The sequence below is a fragment of the Sinohyriopsis cumingii genome, chromosome 5, assembly GCF_028554795.1.
Source record: "Sinohyriopsis cumingii isolate HCF-2022 chromosome 5, ASM2855479v2, whole genome shotgun sequence".
NCBI lineage: Eukaryota > Metazoa > Mollusca > Bivalvia > Unionida > Unionidae > Sinohyriopsis > Sinohyriopsis cumingii.
The window spans coordinates 115066309-115086996 of record NC_142965.1 but is presented as its reverse complement, the minus strand read 5'-3'; the positions used below and the strand labels follow the sequence as shown (position 1 = coordinate 115086996).

The 20688-nt window shown below is 36.7% G+C and overlaps 1 long non-coding RNA gene across 1 annotated transcript in view; it reads left to right on the top strand.

The window, feature by feature from the left end:
- Nucleotides 1-3902: 3902 nt before the first annotated feature.
- Nucleotides 3903-20688, top strand: part of LOC149800021 (uncharacterized) — a 38622-nt gene continuing 21836 nt past the window's right edge. Inside the window, exon 1 of the long non-coding RNA XR_016420935.1 lies at nt 3903-3962. This is a non-coding gene — a long non-coding RNA (uncharacterized LOC149800021). The remainder of the gene's footprint in view (nt 3963-20688) is intronic.

Below are 20688 nucleotides of genomic sequence, written 5' to 3'. Positions count from 1 at the left end.
AGCATGTTTAAGGAAAAACAACAGAATAAAGCATTAAATACATCACAGTCTGTTTACCGCGTAACCAAGGAATGTAATGTATAATGTCGACCTGGTTTGCGCCTTTGTATCATTGATAAGCACTGTAGATAAATAGATAAATCCCAAGGAAAGTGCACACGTATCGTTACGACGAACCATATTCTAGTAGGTTACTTGCTGTAATTTCTATTTCAAGGTTTAAACCCAGCCCAAATTCCTTTTCTCTCTCATGCCGCATTTCTGCGTAGTTTGTCCATTATGCATGAGAAAGGAGATACATCAGACATCAGAAAAGATTGTGATGAAAATGTATACGATATTAAATTCGTTTAGAAAACGAGGATTACTAATACATTTTACCGTTCTTTTTAATACGTTACTAATAATTAATGTTTGAAAATTCATCATCGATCCAAAATCAACTGAAGACGTAAAGACGTACGCTAGAATGTTTATATATGCGTATTATTGCACAATAACAATAGTATTGGTATTAGATTGCTTTATACCAACACTCTAAATTCCATTTAGTAATAATATATATATATATATATATATATATATATATATATATATATATATATATATATATATATATATATATATTCCAGTCTTGTCGTTGTTTAACGTGCTATAAGTACATTTGGATATAAACTCTGGAGTATTCTGTTTTTTATGTAGCAAACAACAAACAAGAGTGCCTTTCGTTACCGGAGAAAAGTACATTCAGTTAGGAATAACGTGATTTCATTTGGTTCAAGATTGATGCTTGTCTGCACTCATCAGACTTGTCCCACTCAGTCACACGTGCATCTCACAATGTTCACACAATGGAGCTAAGCGATTCAAGTCTTTACTCGAGGTTGAATTATTCGTAGGAAAGGTTTCTATCATGCTCATTAAATATATTGCATTACTTTATATAAATGCAGGTTATACCATTATATCCATCCATCCGTCATTCAATCCATTCATCCAAACATCCATGTATGCATACATACATACATATATGCATGCATACATACATACATACATACATACATACAGACAGACAGACAGACAGACAGACAGACAGACATGCATGCATGCATGGATGCATGCATACATACATACATACATACATACATACATACATACATACATACATCCTTCTCTCCCTTGATAACACATGTGGATACGTGAAAACATTATGTGAAATTATATACGGAGAAAGAGTGTTATCATGCAGGCTAGAGAAATGTTAGTTTGTCACTGAGAATTTAATCCCGGTACGCAGATTAGGTTACCCATCACTTTGGCTGCACGCCCAGAGCTCCATATCGTCCCAGCAATGCGACCATCCTCAGAAAAGTATGGAACTAGTTTGCGGATATAGACATTCGTGCGTAGCAGACACAAACCCAGGAATTAACTATATTAAAAATATACAGTCACTAAGAATTCCTTTGCGAAATCATATTGCCTATACATTCTAACTGCATATTATTAACTTGCAGAAATTTAGATAGTACCACAAAACAAGTTTTTCGAACTTTTGTCACGACAGCCGTATGCCATTTCTTGCGTTTTTCTCTATATTTTGTACTTACATACATACATGCCATACACCATGGTATGAGATTGCCATTTGGGAATTTAAATAACAATTAATGAGAAAATCCCTTTACAAAGACAGGTTTGCATGTCACACATTTCATTGTTCTAGAAACTTTACATAAAGAGGTAGCTGAATCCTGGTAAATGGATGCCCATTGTCTGTAAAAATCCATGATAGTTACATTTCACTTTCACAGTGTGTTTGGAATCAGTGAGAAGCCACGATTCCACATATAGTTTAGTGTGTAGACTTTCTTCCCCGAAAATGTTCTGTTTAGTGAAAACTAAAATTAGAATCGCATATATTTCAATCTGAACATACCATGTTGCCTCTACATTTGCACATGGTTAAGTTAAATCACTTTAAAATGTATGCTAAAGACAAATTCAAAAAATTCGTGTCTCATAGGAATGATGGTGTATATGGTAACCAGTCCTATCTATGTTAATTATGAAGAATCGATATTATTTTCGTTGTTTGCTAGATTTTTGCTTATCCGTGATGACTATGACAATGTTGATAACGATAACGACGCCTACCGTCATTATTTGATAATCATCCTGGTAGCCGTTGTCGTCGACGTCCTCATCATCGTCACCTGTATATTCTACATCAGTCATCTTTTTCAAGTATTCTGAATTTATTTTTTCACATCAAAATACTTTTCTATGTAACATTTTTTAAACATGCTAAGATAATATATATATATATATATATATATATATATATATATATATATATATATATATATATATATATATATATATATTTATCTACCTAAAATGATTTTCGTTGTAACAATTTTCTAGTCCTTAAGGTGTAATACTTGGTCATCGGCTAAATTCTAAGACCCGTGCACATTAATTAGCAAGGCAATCTACCAGAAACTTACTCTTCATACATATCGTTAAGCAATGGGTAAATATATGATTTTTCCATTTGCAATTTTCGGAGAATTATTCCTGTTTGAAAGTCATAATCATGTCCTCGGTATGAAATAAAGTAAACAATCTAATAAAGAAAGGAAATAGCTTATCCCATGACTGCTTCTATGCAATTGTAAAGCGCACAGGAATACGTATTTAATTATGAATAATGTTACTGAATTGCGTTCATCCTTTGGTGGTACAAATATACCAAGATGTATCAATAAAATGGAAATAAATTTAAATTATATAACTATGTTTTGAATAAAGGTCATGACAAATTGAAAATGATCTTTAAATTTTGACTTTAATCATCATCATTATTACTATTACCAATGTTGTTGTTGTTATTTTTATTTTTATTATTATTATTATTATTATTATGATTATTACTAGTATTTTTATTATTATTATTATTATTTGCTATGTATCTCTATATTTTCTGTAATGTCTGGTATAGTAAATTATGTAATTTTCGTAATTTTTATTCATGGTCGCAAACTGTAAAGATATATTTTTTTTTAACAAATTGTGTGCGTAATTTGGCTCTATTGAAAACAAAAATCACGTAGGATCTATAAATAGTTGTTTGCGTACGTGTTGTCAATTAGTAATAATAATCGGAATAATGGGACTTAAAATGGCGCCAATCGCGTAGTTTCTTAGAGACTGATAAGATATGGAAGTTTTGATAAGAATTATGTGGCTTCCACATTGGTAGCATGAGGTCATGTGAATATGGTACGTCGTGACTTGCTGCGCCCTAAATCAGTAGTGTGTGTTGCCTTGTGGGTTCCACTGAGAATTCGCAATACAGTCGCAATGTTCGGTGTATTAAGGAGAAATTTAAGCATTCAGTTTCATTCCAATATCTAGAGTCTTTTACACTCTTTATATTCCTGATGTAATTCTGCAGACGTATTTTATGTTGTACTTAGATATGTTTCTAGTGGAAAATCCTTTGTTTGGACTGTTCGTTGGTGATATGAAGTACTCATTATTTTTTTTAACAATAATATTATACTGATAATATCTTAAATTATTCAAGAGAATTCTGGATAACGCCATTTTAACAACGACACGGTTCTTGGAGGACAAGTACATTTCTGGTATTTAAATTATATGGAACTTTTCAAACGTTTAGGACTTTCAAAGACTTTTAAAAGAATACATTGAACTCACTTCATTATACTGTAAATTCCTCTCACTTTTTTCATTTATCACTTTAAAAATTAAATTGTGGTTTTGTTTTTTTTAAAAGTTTTACAAAACTTGTTGATTTCGCTTCTTTTCTGTTACTTAAGGTTGTGACCATAGAGTCGTGACATTATTATTATCATTATCATTATTATTATTTTAGAAAGTGTTTGTTAACGAAGCAGTCGGACGAAGCACATGTCAAACTCCTTGACGCAACTGTGAGTAAATATAGGGGTCTTTCCTAGTTTTAAAGCAAAACGTCTTAAAAATGTAGAGCATTTTGATATTTAATCTTTGAACTCCACTTTGTTAAAAGCCTTATTGATTCTATTTATGGGCTCAAATTTCAAAGCCAATTAATGAAACTAGTAGAATAATTTATATATGTTGTGAGTCTTGGCACAACGTATTCCATATGGTGATACATTTCATTTGAAATATTCAATGCAGTGTTCATTTTCTCAAGGGACAAATATCATGAGGAATATAATAGAGGGCAGTTGACAGCGGGTAACTCGAAAGAAGTCATTCTCTTGGTCTAATATATGTACTTCTTTTTTATTTATGCCGAAGAAACCATACGTAGTACCATATAATGATTTAAATATTGTTGTGACTCATATGCTTTGGTCATTACGGCATTGCTTTACGTGATTTAATGACTTCTTTGGGTAATGTCATATTGTGTTGTAATATGTTACATATTTATATATAAAAAACACGACACGAGCATATTAGCACATGTAGAACAGTAGTGATGTGAAAATACTTGTCAAGTTCCGTATGAAGTCACTTAATTTTCTTTGTGTCAAATAAAATCCAGGTTTATAGTTGAAGTATTTTATGATTTTTAAACGGAACCGTATCACTGCGAATCGTTTATTTGATGAAAAAGATAGGGTTTCATGAGCGATTGATTGTTACGACAGATGCTACTGTATTGTTGCGTTACCGCTGTCTAGATTCAAAACAAAATAATTTACATACGTGATTCAAAGGAAGTAGAGGAATGTAAAGCGGCATTGCCTTTGATCAGTTGCAATAAAAATTGAAGTAGAAACTTAAAGTTACTGTTTAATGCACAGAAACTAAATTTTCATTCTCACAAATGCAGAGAGATATCAGATTCAACAATGGTTTTCTTGTATTTCGAGTAAATACTTGACGTTACACCTGCAGTCATTACAAAGATACTCATTTGTATAGCTTATCACGCAATAACGTGGCATTACAAGATACTCATTTGTATAGCTTATCACGCAATAACGTGGCATTTACTTGCGACGTTGACGCTGGGAAATGGCATAAATGCCGGTAAATGTAATTTTAATAAATTGAAAATGTTGACATTTGCTGGCATAACTGCGCTTAATAGAAAATATTAATAATAAAACATAGCTAATGTCTGTCCGTTCATGCGTTGTAAAGTTTAACTGGTTTTTCTTTCACATTCCAATGACCCTGTTCAATTTATTTGATGTTGGAACGGCACCCGTTTTGCTTGATACATCCATTTGAATGGTATTTCACACCTTGCTTGCCTCTAGTAAGACCAGTTTTATTGAGCAATCAGTATCTTACAAGTGCATCTAACCCACTCTAGAAGTGTGTGCAATACCGTCGTGAACATAGAGGTAATTTGGACGCTCTAATTAAATAAAATGAAAAGACCACAGACAAGAGAGAGAAACTACATGTATGCGCAAAGTAGTTAATACGATAACGCGAACCTACACAAAAGAGAAACAATTTTTTGTGAAGAATATGACATATTCGTTTAGCCTCAACTACTCAAGAGTAGTGACCACAGATTGTGACTTTTGCGGTTGCAGTGTAAACAGTACGTGTTAGAAGTATGACCTAATAGTGGCAAAATTGCCTCCAGTCTCGCCGGCATATGTAAAATTAAGACATTTACTGACGAGAAAAGTGTACAAGATAAGAGCCACTACATGTCAAAAATGCTGGTAGTTGTCATTTTATTTTATTACATTTGCGGACTATTGCGATAAAACCGAAAGCCTGCAAACAGCATAAAACATTTGAAGCATTATGATGTTTTTAAAAGCAGGCTTGCATAATTGCTTATTTGCTGCAAGTTGATTTTGCTAATGACAGTAATGTGCAGCTTAGCCGAAAAGTAACCTGTCACCACACTAACTAAAAACAATGAGTGGCGAATACAAATGCTAGCATTGGTCATAGGTACAATTTGTTCAAAGACAATTAAGAATTAAATAAACGTACTACTACCAATCATGTGTATATTATGATTTAGCCCTTTGTTAATGACATTTTATGCTGAAAGCTTCTTTGTTGTACAAAAGATAGACCGTATTTCTCTCTTTGTAGATAAGGGCTTGTAACAAGGACATCTCAGAGCCTTCAAGCTGAATAATAGTAAATTATGATAGCTTAACATAAGCGTTGTTTATTGAATAAAAACTTGTTGACAATTGTTTGTCCCCTTGATGAAAACTCATACCTGCAATCGCTGCTCTAACGACACAATACACCACGAACATATGGTCTATAAAGACGGTTTAATTTGTTTAGGAATAAGTTGTCCACATTACACCCACAGAGGTTATTCTAGTTCTTGAACAGCTTATCGTTGAGCAGAACGGTAGCTGCTGGATTTAACAGCATGCTGATATCATTTTTAGAGTTGTAGACCATGAAGCAGCATTCCAAGAATCAAAACTAGGTGGGTATCCTTTCTAGCACACTTTCATTTCTTGACGTCGACGTATGTCAACTTTACTTACAATCGAAAATGCTTTCAGGTGGCGCTCTATAGTTTCGTTTTTTGCAACGGGTTAGAATTTTAAAGAAAACGAACTTCCACGGATTTCCTCACTGGTTATACTGGCTATTTAAAAAAGACCTTGTATATCTTAGATATAATTCCAAGAACTTTAGTTCCCTTTATTTTTGTGTATGATTGATGGGTTTAATATGGGTTATGAGTATTTATCTTGGCCTTACTACAGATGTGCTCCTTTCAAAAAAGTGCTAGCTCCACTTGGCCATTTTTACTTCCTGAACATCAAAGGTAAAAGAGCCGATAACTTTTTTTTGACATTTTATATACTTGGTAACTCATTCATTGCGCTTTCAGAAGCTAGTATTGTCTAGTGTGGCAAAATTCCTTTTCCCTATTTTAATAGCTGCTATGGAAAGTGTAGTTTAGACTAATTCAGGCTGATTTTTTTCGCACAAGGGAGCAGTCATTTTAGTTAGAAGTGTGCTTAGATCATGTACAATTTCCAAAAGTACAATATCCAAAGAAATATCATCCACATTACATTAATGTAGCATAGAGGTGTGCCAACATTCTCTCCATTGTGTATGTTTTAAATACAAACAACTTCACCTTACATAGTCACTCTCTCAAAAGTACATAATAGCTAGTGAGCGACCCCCTCAATAACGTAAACGTCGTCTTATTTTGTTTTGGTCACTCATAAAAGTGAAAGTAAATTTTCCTTGTAACACTTTCCCGCTCATGCATTCCAATTTATACACAGGAAGATCACGACCTCGTACTTATCCATTTGTCCAGTTAGGAAAGCAACCTTTGCGAATTCACTTTTGGTTTCTCTGATGCGAACCTAATCCCTAACAACCACTTCAGTTTTAAGGAGATAGGTGGCTCTTCCAATAATCAATCAAACAACATCACTTTGGTATCTAGGATAACTTCCTCGGGTACGCATCCAGTACTTTCATTGTACGACTGATTGTAAGATTTCGTGGAAGCACAATATAACTGAGTGTGCTGCCGTGCAATATATCGCAACAAACGTTCTTTTGACGTTTTTTGAAATGTTTCATTTTCATGATTTTAATTAGAGAAGGAATGAATGTGTTATCAATTGAATACATCGCTACAAATCTTGTTTGGATAAATCCAGTAAACTTTGTAACAGGTCTGTTCTGTCTGGTACTTTATTTTGTAGGATAAATGTAAATACAAATTTCTTGTTGCATTGAACGTTCTAGATTTTCTAAAGATTCCTAATGTTTTTAACTGATTCTGAAATTATTTTTATAGCTTCGCCGTTTGTCTGTAATATAACGGAAGAATGTGTTAATTGTTTTCGTGAGCTTTTATTTTCAAGAACACTTTATAAATCTTTTTTGCCTTGGTCATAATAAATAAGTAAAAATGCATGTCCAGGATTTTGAAGAAATTGAATTGTCAGAATTGAAAAAAAAATCATATATATTTGTCTACATTTACATAAATTATTTAAATACTGTTAGTTCTTCTTGATGCCATCTACGGTGAGTAATTCGGAAGCAACGTGCGCAAGCCGACAGTAAAATAGGTTGAATTTTAACCGCGTAAACGGGGATTCAGTTGTAGGACTGATAGCACACGAGGTTTTGAGTCGAATGTGTCTTGTTGTATACATATCATGATCTGAAAAAAATACCAATAAAACGGGGCGATGCTCAGATACGCTTATTTTAAGGCTTTGTATCATTAAGTAAGGTCTTAAGTAAGGTCTTGGCATTCCATTTAAGCCGACATTACAAATCGGGGACGTCAAGGTGTGTCCCTGGTCTGTTGGTGTATATTTTACAAACGCAGATGCACACACACTTTTTCGACAAGACATACACAAAATAATTATATATAATTTTGCATTTTCACACACCTTTACCCCATATGAATAACCAAGACTGGACACCAATAGCCGGGTATGTTCCTTTGAAGATCCTTTAAGATTGTATACGTTATACCACGGTATTGGACCATCGTCTCAATCAAAACATCGTGCACTGACCTGGAATAAACAATTGTATGCAAGCAATCATACAATATTAATGCATTTATGTTTTAAGGAAGTATAGTGGTTGCACATGTTTCATGGTTGTATATGATTACCAAGGAATTCAAATTCAAGTTTATAATAACATTTATTATACTCTTTGCAAATATTACTAGTATTACTTGCATTTACGTACTCTTCTTCAATAGGATTCACTGGAACAATATTTATGTCACTGATATCGAATGAAGTGTCAGTGTCGGGGATGTGGACAATCGTATTTCCCCATATGGATCCACTTCAATTTCCGTTGACTCAGCCACAGGAATATCATTCGGCAACTCGCCAATACTAGGGATCTGTGAAATAAATAAAACAATATAAACCATTCCATTTTCTATTTTTCTTCGCAGCAGATAATGCTTTTCTAAAATATTTTCGTCATATGTATAACGGCAACTTGTGACTCATGGAAATATAAATATTAAGGCAGTCGATAACCGAGTGGTTTAATTCATCGCCTTACGAATACATCCAGTTCACCGCCGCAGGTTCGATTCCAGTGTCAGACATGTGGAAACTTTGCATGTGAGTAAACGAGAAAACTTGCACTCGCTTAAGGTAGGTTCATGGCTGTTGCTGAATGTATACAACAAAAATACTCCATGAACACGATTGTACTGCTATTTACCTTATTACAAGTGTTCTTAAAATTCCTCGTGTAGCCTTATGAAGTTTAAACGCTTACACTTAACTCCAAAAAAGGCGGGTCTACTGGCTCGTTTTGGTCTTCATCTGATACATCTATGGTCACTGGAACCTGTTGTAAACGATTAAGGTATATTTACTAAATGCAAAATCTGCCTCGATAAATGCTCATCATAAACAAAATAGTGTTACGACTTGTCAGCAGCATTTCTGGATAAACGCAATGAATTTTATGATACATTAATCAACTATATTTTAATTGTTTACATATTCAACAAAATTGGGATCATCGGCTCGTCTTTATCTTCACCTACCACCGCCATGGTAATACGTGGTAAAAATGATTTCTTATATTTTATTTGCTTTATATCATAACTGATTCAATTCTCTGCATAGCCTGCATGTACAACTGATTTCCTCTCTGTTATTTACCGCCTACATGTACGCCAGCATGGGTATTCCTAGAATAAATAATTCATAATATAATCGTCTTAGATAAATATTTTCGATTCATACTCTGTAGGATGTACTATTAAAATATGCAGATGACAAAACATTCATACGAGATTTAATTGAACACATGAAGTTAAATATCGCCATCATTAGCAGAGAATTGTATTAATTGTCTTAAATAAAGAGAATGAATTTTCTTAACTAAAGAACTGTTTCTTATTGTTTTGTGACCTGTGTTGTAAAAGTCAGCAATAGGCAAAAGTCTCATTGATAATTGTATTATCACTGGCCTGCACCGCCATTTTGATATGTTCCATTGTAGTTTTTGTGATTTCGAGAAAAGGTCGAGTACGTAAGAATAATAAATGTGTTTGCTCGTGCTCCCCTATTTCCAGTTGAAGTTAGGCAACATAGAAGTGAATATGAAGATTTTCACACATGTAAATTATATATATATTTTTAAAGTTAGTGCATAATTGTATGTTTTAGGCATTATAATTGTTTCACATACTGTGCCTGACTGTAACCAATTATAAGGGTAAAACGCATATATGTTGTCAAATATATTTGATATTGGTGACAATATTGGTGGCAATATTGTATATTACCTATATAGCTTAAGCACAGTCTTATTAATATGAAACTTTATGAATATATTTAAAAGTGTACTTACCAGTGTTGCATGTGCGATGTTGCTAAAACCCACACACGTCAAAAGCAATCGCATGCCGTCGTGGCCTAACTTCCCGAGTACAATGAATACAGTGAACATACGCCATTAGACTAATATGGTAAAGAGATTATGGTGAAACAAGATGAAACAATAAATTCCAAAAACTTAATTGGGTGTCGTTGAGATAAATTTTACACAGCGGGTCATTTTAGCTAAAATTAAAATACATAGATTGTAATGAAGTTAGCATAAAAATAAATCACTTAGCACCTGAATCAGTGATCACCAGTAAAGACTTTGCCGTTTATATAGGTATTACATGTTGTAATTATATTATTATTTGCTGCTGCACATGCGCATGTACCTTATGGGAGTATATGTTTTCTGGTCACATAGGAGGTTTACAGATAATCCCCTGGGGTAGTTCAGTAAGGAGTGTCTCAGTAATCGTTACAAAATCTGTTAAAATCGTATGACACATCAAGCGCTGCTGAGACTGGAGGCATTGGAAAGAGTTGTGATTGTAGTGACTTCATTTGCGTCTTAATTGTGATTATCAAAGTTTCTAACATATTAAATAAATCTGAGACAGAAAAGAGGTAAAGAAGTGTGAAAAGTGCAAGGTGATCGTCTTTCGTAATATCCATACTACAATCTGCGTAATCGGTAAACGTCTGCTGTTTGCTATCCGTGCTTTTTTTTCTCTTCTAGGTGTTAATTATCACTAACCAGTGCTTCAGGTTTGGCAGCTCGGTGTTTTATCAATATAAGTAAACATGTCATTGACTTAGAAGTGAATAGATAAGGGTTTCATAGAAAAGCTGTTTTCTTTTTCATTTTGTTCTTCTTCTTTTTCTTTTTCTTCTTCTTCTTCTTCTTCTTCTTATTCTTTTTCTTCTTCTTTTTCTTCTTCTTCTTCTTCTTCTTCGTGTTAAAAATAATCAATCTTGTAAACGGTCCTTTTTAACCCGGGCGTTTACCGTCCAGACCCTTTCTGACCCGTTACTGGCCTTTCTGGACCGGGCCTTTTTAATCCGGGCCTTTTTGGTACCGGTCCTTTCTGACCCGTTACCAACCAAAGAAGCCAGAATCACTTATGCTTTATTTCATGCCAACGGAACGCCTATTAGTGCTTAATTACAAAGAGAGTGTACCCCAGCATAGTACCTGGTGTGATTTTGTCATCTAAAATACATAATGTCAGCTCATAAATGCAGCCTTCACGTAATCTTCGCTAACGCTTGTATTTTCTCCATAGCATACAGTACTCTCGTTCCTGTAGGACAGTCCATCCACATGAATAATTTGTGAAAGAGTATTGTTTTCCCCATCAATAATACTCCCAGTTGTGTTCGTATGATTGAGTTGCACATGAAGCTACTCCCAGTTGCACATGAAGCTACTCCCAGTTGTGTTCGTATGATTGAGTTTCACATGAAGCTGCAGAATGTGAACAAATACAAGTGGGCTGGGTGCTACTTTTAATATGACTTCCTATAAAATCTCAACATCTTCTACGTCAAAGACGAGGGCTGCTGATATAATCAGACGCCACGTATAGGTTTGGGCAATTGTCGTGATGCTGACCCATCCGGTTGTCTCGTTGTAGTCTGCATTCAATACAGGAACTGCAGCATCAGTTACTTTATGGAGCGTCTGTACGTTACAGTACCCATCCCGAATGGTAACGATATACAACAGGACGGCATGCACTCTACCGGCGTGTGGTATTTTGGAAATAACACAAAAAGTATTGTTACTAATCGTAGCCGAAATGTTGGATCTTTTTGATTGCAATGAAATTTCTTGCAGCAAGTACGTGTGAATTTGAGTCTGTACATACCAACCTTGTAGAGAATTGGTCAATGCAACAAACAATGTGAGCATTTTAGTGAAAACGATGGTGTTATCTCATGTGCTTCATTTTAATAGCGGTACAACGTGTTTTTCCATGTAGTAATGTCGAAAGATAGCAGACTGACGTATTACTGCTTATCATTGTCATTTATATATGTTATGCCACACACACACACACACACACACAAACACACACACACACACACTCACACGCACAGGTTAAATGCGCTGTCTAAGCCAACAATTATGCCCCGGTTCTTGCTGCAATAAAAGAGAAGAATACTTGCTGGAATTAAGGAAATTCAGATTTTGGCAGAATGAAGTGAATTTTGTCGTTTGGTCGTTACCACCGATTTGACTTAATGCCAAGCAAAACGAAGCTAAAAGTTGGCACCCAAGTGGGGTTCAGCAACATTCTTCGTCAGAGCGCCTAGCAAGCGATTAAAAGAAGATCCACTCATCCATGTATCTTGTATGAACCTCATATTATTCAGACAGAATCGGAATAACTATTTTGTGCACGACTAAAACATCTTTTCGCCGAATAACTTAGGCCAAACTATATATAGGCCTCCATGGTCTTCAAGTTAGTAACATAAAAGCAAAACAAACAAATTTAGTACAATTCAACAAATAAATTTATTCCATTAGAATATAAAGTTAAATAATTTAAAAGAACCCTACAGTGTTGTGATTAAATTAAAAGTAATCTTTAAAGCTCTATCTTAAGTCTAAACGTATTGGTGTTTCAAATAAACTCCAATATTGAAATTGCTGATGACAAAATAATGTTAAATGTACAGATGTACCAATCGTCTTGATGTACCACATTGATATAATCCACAATGTCTCTGAATGAGTCCTCAGTAATCCCAACTTAATGTTTTTGTCCAAAATATCAATGAGCATTTTGCAATTCCAATCCATAACTTTTAAATAAAAGATTTTCCTCAGATTATATCTGAACACTTGTTGTGAAGTGGGATACCATGGCCACAATGGGACATTAATGTTAAACTAGGTGGGTTGTACCCTGGCGACAAGGGGAATTTAACATGGGGAAATTTAACATGGATGGGACTATAAAGCGACAAAAGAGAATGGGACTGTCTAGCGACAAGGGTATAGGACGGTCTAGCGACAAATGAAATTTAACATGGGAATATTGAGGTTTGTATAGCGACAAGGGAAAGTGGGGTCTGTATAGCGTCTGACGTCACAGTGGGTGAGATTGGTAACAATGTTGCAACCATGGGAGGTGACGTCACAGTACTGAGCAAAGGAGTGGGACTTAGATTGATATAACACAGTCTATAGACAAACACTTATACAACATTTAAAAAAAATTGAGGCAAGAAATCAATTATTTTCGAGGCATATTAGTGGCCCTGAAAAGGGCCTTTGGGTTCCTCTGCTTCTTTTCTTCTATTTTCTGCACTTCTTACACCAGCTCCTGACCTTTCCCAATATTCCTTTCTTCTTCTTCTTCTTCTTCTTCATCTTCTTCTTCTTCTTCTCTTCATTCTCTGGCATCCATTCAAAATGGCCCATAACTCTAAAGTTTTCCTGGACTTTCATCCAGTTGATGTTGAGTCTCTCAAACTCTTATTTTTTTATTTTTTATTTTGTCTCTTTCCTTTCTCTCTTTAGTCCATTTTTCTTTAATTTTCTTTACTTTTTCAGTCAACACATGTCTCATGAGTTCTGCCCTTTTTAGCTGATCCATACCCACATTTTACAAAAGACCATTCTGTCCATTGCAGTATATCTTCTAAGAAACATTTGACTTTCATGACCATTTCTAGGGCTTCTCTCAAGTTACCCACTTTTACATACGGAAGTTGAATGAAGCCTCTTAACTTTTTGACTTTTTATCTATCATGCCCTGGACAAGATCCCTGGCTAGTTTGAAACTGGTCGCTTGACTTGTGACAAAATCCTTCGTAACATGATGCTTCCATTCCTTCTCTAGCCTTTCCACTACATGGGCTACAGCCATCATCCAATGCCAAGAGTTCTTTAGCTTGTTAAGCAGCTCTATGCTCATCTTCTTTGGTTATTCCGTAGAATGGCGCGAACGACGAACGCTTTGCCTTTGTATTTGTCAAGCACGGACGTGAATGAAAACATTCATTACATCCAGATGAATCAAAATTCTCCACACAACCATCACGGGGAAAGTAGTCGGCTACCGAGTGGATTCCTGTGAGATGATTGTCGTCCGTGTTGATAACATGCGTTTGATAGTCTTGAGGTTTGCGATGAAGTAATTCACCTTTAGTACACACAACTTGATTCCAAGAAGCAGTGTACGAACTGTGGTTCAAAAGGTAATACAGTTCCCAGGTATCCATTTTTGTGTTGTTTTCATTTTCTTGTTTTTTTTCTTCACAGGTGATGATCAGTGATGAATTCTATCCTGACTTTCCCTTTGAATTTGTCTGACAAGTAACCATTTCTTCGTTTTGTCTCTTCACTCTGAGCCAAGAGAGCTTCCATGTGATAGATCTCTAGAGTCGTTAATGGAGGACAAGAATGTTCACGCAAGTCTTTACACCACTGATGCAACACGGCGTTTTCCGAGATGAGACTCCACGCTTCTTCCAGATATACGTGTTGAATTTGACTGAGATGATCGTTTTGACATCCTTAGCAATCTTCCTTGATCAATTCCGTAATTGTTTCTGTCAAGTGTATGGCAAAACAGGAGACAAATGTTGTTCTTGTTCTGGTCATCTGGACTTTATCATTATGTCCTTTTCGTCTTTGTCTTGGAGATCTGCTTCCACGGGCTCCTCCCATTCCATGTCCAAAGAGTATCCACTATGTAAAGAGGGATAACAGTCTTCCATGGCTTCTAATAGTCTAGAATGACTTCTTTCATATTGTTGATTTCTGTGGTATTATCGAATTCTGCATTCAGGATGACGTTCAGCGTCTCAGGTAGAGGTGCAGCAAACTCACGTTACACTCAAATATGGCCTGAGTTTAAAGGGTGGAAATGTCCCTCGTAGCTCCCTATGTCTGCATTGAAATCAAAAGTCCACAAAGTGCAACCTCCATCATATTCTTCGTACGTAATGCCGAGACTGGTGTTGGTTTCTAACCCTCCGGTGGCTTAGTACAGGGACAAGTACGATCTCAAATAATTCTTCTGGGCAAAGTTAGGTTCTAAAGGTCTGGTACACAAGGTCTTGCCATCGCGACTGAATTCAATCTTGGACACGTTGAAAGTCGAAAGGATTTTTATTGTGGATTCCGTTGAAGGATAAATTATCGACGAAACCAAGGAGCATACGTTTGGGTAACTGTCCTTGGAACAGATGATCTTCTATCATGGATCGCGGATCCTTGGGAATGGTGAAGGTTTTAACTTCCACACGTCGTATCGGATACTTGGTAGTCGTTCTGCTCAAAGTGTGACTGATGTCGTTTCCCATTTTAGGTAACACTTCCACACGTCGTACGTAGAGTCTGTGTTCTTAGATGATGGTTTTGTAATCGGCAATTTTCTTGCAACCACATGTCCAAATGTAAACGATCCATCAGTTCTAAAATCTGTCCATCTTTGATTGTGTTTCGTCGCTGTTCAAATCCATCATTGTCATCCGCTATTATGTCGATGAGTGTTCTTAGTGTCTGTTCCTTACGGCAAGAGATTTTCCAGGTACGCTTGGTAAGGGTAAGTGTCCATGCTGCTACTGACTACTTTGTTATTCAAGTACAAGTCCACTTCGCTAAACAAGGAATGCATGAAATTGTTGATGGGATCTACTTTCTCATCGACCTCTATATTACCTCCGTTTTATCTGTAATTTTGACTTTGAGGTACAAGTAACTGCTATTCAGATCGATGTAATCTTTGGGCTCTCCTTTAATTTCAAACTCGATGGGAGCTGAATCCGTCAAAGAGGAGACAACATGAAATTCATAGTGGGTGGCGTAGCAAACAGATCCAGTCCCGACTTGGAACAGGCACAATACTCTCGGTGCATCATGTTTCTTTTGTCTCTTTGATTTAATAATCAAAAACATCTAAGTCTCGGACGGTTTTTCTTTTCTTAGTCTTTCTAGCTTTAGGGGTATGGTGTCTTCTAAAGGGATGTTTTCTTTGTCGTCCCTTTCTGCTTTGTTCTTGCTGTTTCGTCAGGGGAGCATGAGTGCCTGGTTCGGCAATGTTCAAGGCATTTATATGCGTTTCACGTAGGCCTAAAATGTCTTTGCCCGTCTGATGCAAGACATTTTTGCCTGCTCTCAAGAAAGCTTTCTTAGGGTTTTGTTTGTCAATGATGACATTTTGGAGAAAATCTTTGCAGTGCGTCAATGCGGCATCTTTCAAGGCGTGCAATCGTCACTTCACCATCAGTTTCAACACCAGAAGCCACCGAACGAAAGGCTGATTTCAACGTATCCCTAAACAATGCCGTCGCTGTCGAGCGACGCCTCGATACACTGGATACATCACTTACGATTTGTTAGAGAATCGTTTTCAAAAATGGAGTTTCACCGTGACTTTCCCTTTGGTGAATGGAATATTTTGTCCCAGATCTCCTTTTATAGCAATGTTGACAGTGTCGAAATACTAGCAGTAACGATACCGATGTGTGTCCCACCACGTTATACTCCACCACATCGAATTAAACAAAGATCAAATTCAGTCCTTCGTTCAGTTCTACCGGGAATCGAAACAAACTTGTAAAATTCCGTATTGCTGTTGATCGTCGGCTTAAAATTCGGAGACATGTTTGTGTCTCCACCTGAAATGTCAAACAAGTCACGAATAAAACTGGTGGATAACGTTTGGGTATCCTGAAATTTCATCAGTAGGCGAAGAGCCACTTTTAGGTACTCAAGGATGACACTTTATTTACTTTGTTCAGGGCTTTGCAAAAGGCTAACTCGAACCTGAAAGTAATGGTATCCACCAAATATTGACCACTAAAATAATAGCCTGCCGAAATTTTAACAGTGTATATGATGAATGATGGATTGCTTGGTGGTCTTGTGTCACACGAAAGCCCGATTTCATTCATAACTTGTTGCGATTGTTCCTTTATGATGTCTACCTCTAAACTGTTTTGCTTTACTTTGATGTTTTTGATTTGTGTAGAGTGAATAATTTCCAACGAAGCAACTTCCAAATGGGCTTCGTGATCAAATTGGATGGCCTGAGGAAATTGTGCCGAATAACAACACAAAGCGTTATTGGTAAACACCTCCAAGGAACTGTCAATGGTTAAGGTTAAGTAAAATTAGTAATTGTTGTTCATAATTCCAGAGTTATGTGTCTGTCCATGGGGTTGTTGTTGTTGTTGCAGTGATGACTGACACTGGACGCACGATTCTCGTTGTTGCCGTTCGATGATTATTTCAGGGACGGATTGGGAAGAAATCAACCAATGCAACTACTCAATAAAATGGTCCACAATTGTTTGCTTCCTTGTTGCAAACTCAAATTGGCAATGGCTGCACCGATGACACAATAAACCACAAAGATATGGCAGAAAAAATCGACTTGAGTTTTAGGCACAAGTTCTCCACACCACACCCTCAAGGGTTGCTTTTGTAGATGTTGCAGAGAAGAACTGGGTGAAGGAGTGGTCACTGTAGTGTCAGCGGTCACTTCTTTTTATAGTCGATGACTTGCGAAGCGTCGATCCAAGAATCAAAACTGGGAGGATATCCTTTCCAACGTACTTTGACTTCTTTGACACGTCGTTTCCCTACTTTACAGGTTCTTGGTTCGAGAATATTTTCTATGTCGTACACGTCGTCTTCTTTTTTGGTGACACGTTGTAACTCAGGCACGTAAAACGTTCCTTTTAACACTTCATCGTTCATGTCTTCCAATTTATAGACGGCAGGATGACGGCCATGCACTCGTCCAGTGACGTACCAAACAGGCGATCAGAAACGAACACTTCGTTGTCGGTATTCACTTCTGGGGGTGGGTGTGCGTTAAATGCTTCGGTAATAAGAATCGGTTGTACTCTTGAACCAGATGTCGATGTACTTGAAAGTGTCGTGAAGCGTAAAATATTTTCACATGCGTTCTTTCCAAGTGCATTGAAAATGTTCCACGATGCTGACTTTGGTTTCGGAATTGTCAGTGGTGAAAAAATGAATGTCACGTTTTTTTAATTCTTTTTGGAAAGCTTGGTTCAAAAATTCGGTGCCTTTGTCAGTTTGCCATCGAAGAGGGTAACGACCGCTTTGTTTCAACATGAGGTGAAGGGCTCTTACTAACTCACTGCTCGAATTAGAAGTCAATGGCATGACCCATGCAAATTTGGAAAAGACATCGATGACGCAAAACAAATATTTGTAGCCTCGATTGTAGCTGTCCAAATGAGAGACATCGGCTAAATCGGCTTGCCATTGATGATCGATGCCTTACACATGGGTGCGACGTCTGGAAAACCTTCGTCGAATGGGTTTGTGTAAAGTGTTGGTAGCTTGTTCTTGTAACACTCGTTGCACTTGAGATAAACGGAGACTTTTCAGTCGAGTTTTGGCAGCAGGATACAATATCTGAACTCCGTAACCTGCAGGTTACTTGTTAATAAGTCACCACTTTTCGCTGATGCTACTTTGGATGGGGCGAAAGGGTGGTGTTTGGAAACGGATTTACATGTCCGATGGGCCACGGGAGTAGAAGTCGAAGGTAATGGAATTGTTTTTCGTCTTCTTTTCGTTTTTCACTTCTGGTTTCCCTTCTTTCTTTTTCACTTGTGTCGAAGGAGGAGTGGACACTATCTTTTTAACCCAAGCTTTCATTTCTTCTCGTTGGGGTGTGGGGAAGGGGTAAACAAGGACGCTGAAATCTTACATGGAATGGGAGCTGCTGACGGTGCTTGAAAGGCTTCTCGTACCTCTTCTTCTTCTAGCTTTTGTGGGTTGCCTTTCTCATGACAACTGGGTGGTGGTGGTGGTGTGGGCTTTGAAATCTTTCAGAGTGGGAAAAGCTGTTTCGTCAAAAGCTTTCTGGTGAAAGAGTTGTAGTCGTTGCAAAAGTTGACCGTACATTTGCGATGTTTCTGTTTCGGACAAATCGTGGCGATCAATCAATGACTGAATTTCGTGTTGTAATAGGAATTGTGATAAAAAACGACACAAACGCCGAAAATTCTGTGCAACTAGTTTCGCATTTAATGTATGCTTCTTCAGGCTCGAAATGTTTTGAAAGTAACGGATGACGCCTTTTATTTTGAAACAACAATTACGTCATTACGTAACGTCATAAATGATATGCATCATCATAACAATTATATATGACAGGATCTAAAAGATACACAAGTCTCTAATGAAACTTGAATTAGTAAAATAATAAAAAAAAACTAGAGACAAACAGTCATACATATAATTATATTGTTATAAAGGATATACAATATATCAATTTGAATTAGACAAGTTTATATAGTGCATTAGCATTAAGTCCATTAAGATACAGAGTATCTAACTTATAAATCCAATAAGTTTCTTTTATGAGTCTATTCATGTCACCATACACAATATCTATTGGCATGAAAGAAAAATCAAGTAGAGAGTGATTATTGGTGTTAAAGTGTGCTGAAACATTAGAGGTGTTGTAACTGGGATATCTCGGTCAAAATTGGATTGGGAGGTAAATGCGGGGTCCGTTGTTCTTGCCAACAATGGTATTCCATCCATCGTTTGTAAGGCACTAAAGCTACTTTTCGTCCTTCCATTCGATTTCAAGGGTCACGTCTGAGATCTTTGGACTCCAGAGCTCCCTTTTATCTTGCTTCCACGAGTTCTCCCAGCATGTTTCCCAATACTCCTTTCAGCAAAGGTCCTAACAGTATAAGCAAAATTCCTCCGCGTTGTAACAACATCTTCTTCTTTTGACGAATGGGGATTTTTTTGGAACCATTTGGCGAAAAACGTGACGATGTTTCCCTAAGCATTGCTTCTTGTGTTTTGACAAAGGTATAGTGCCGTTTAAGACGTTCACGCAATATTCGTACAAGGTATCGATGCCATCTTTGGAGGCGCTTTGAATGAGTTTTTTTTTTTTCTCGCATGGGTGGAGAAGCTTTAGACAGGACGGACAACATGTCCACATGTTTGACTAAAGAAGGAGGCAGACCTTTCCTTTCTTTCCTTTTGGTTTATAAGAGGGATGTTTTCTGCAGGGTGACATCTTAGATTGCTGGTTCCGGGACATTCACCAAAACTACACTAATGTTGATGACTTAGCACACGCCCTTTTATCGTTTTCTTTGACTATCGCTTCGTCATAAAGGTGACAATTGTTTTCCTTCAAAATCGGCAAAGATTCATCCCCTTTGGTTACTCCTCTTTTTCTTTGGACTAAGGTGTCTTTTCTTAGGGTAACGCCTATGCTTGGCTAAGCACTTTGTCGGATGAACAAGACCGTCCTTGTCTCTTTCCTTTTTGGACAGGCGAATGACGATAGTGACGGTGTGTACTTCTTTGTGGTGACATCTA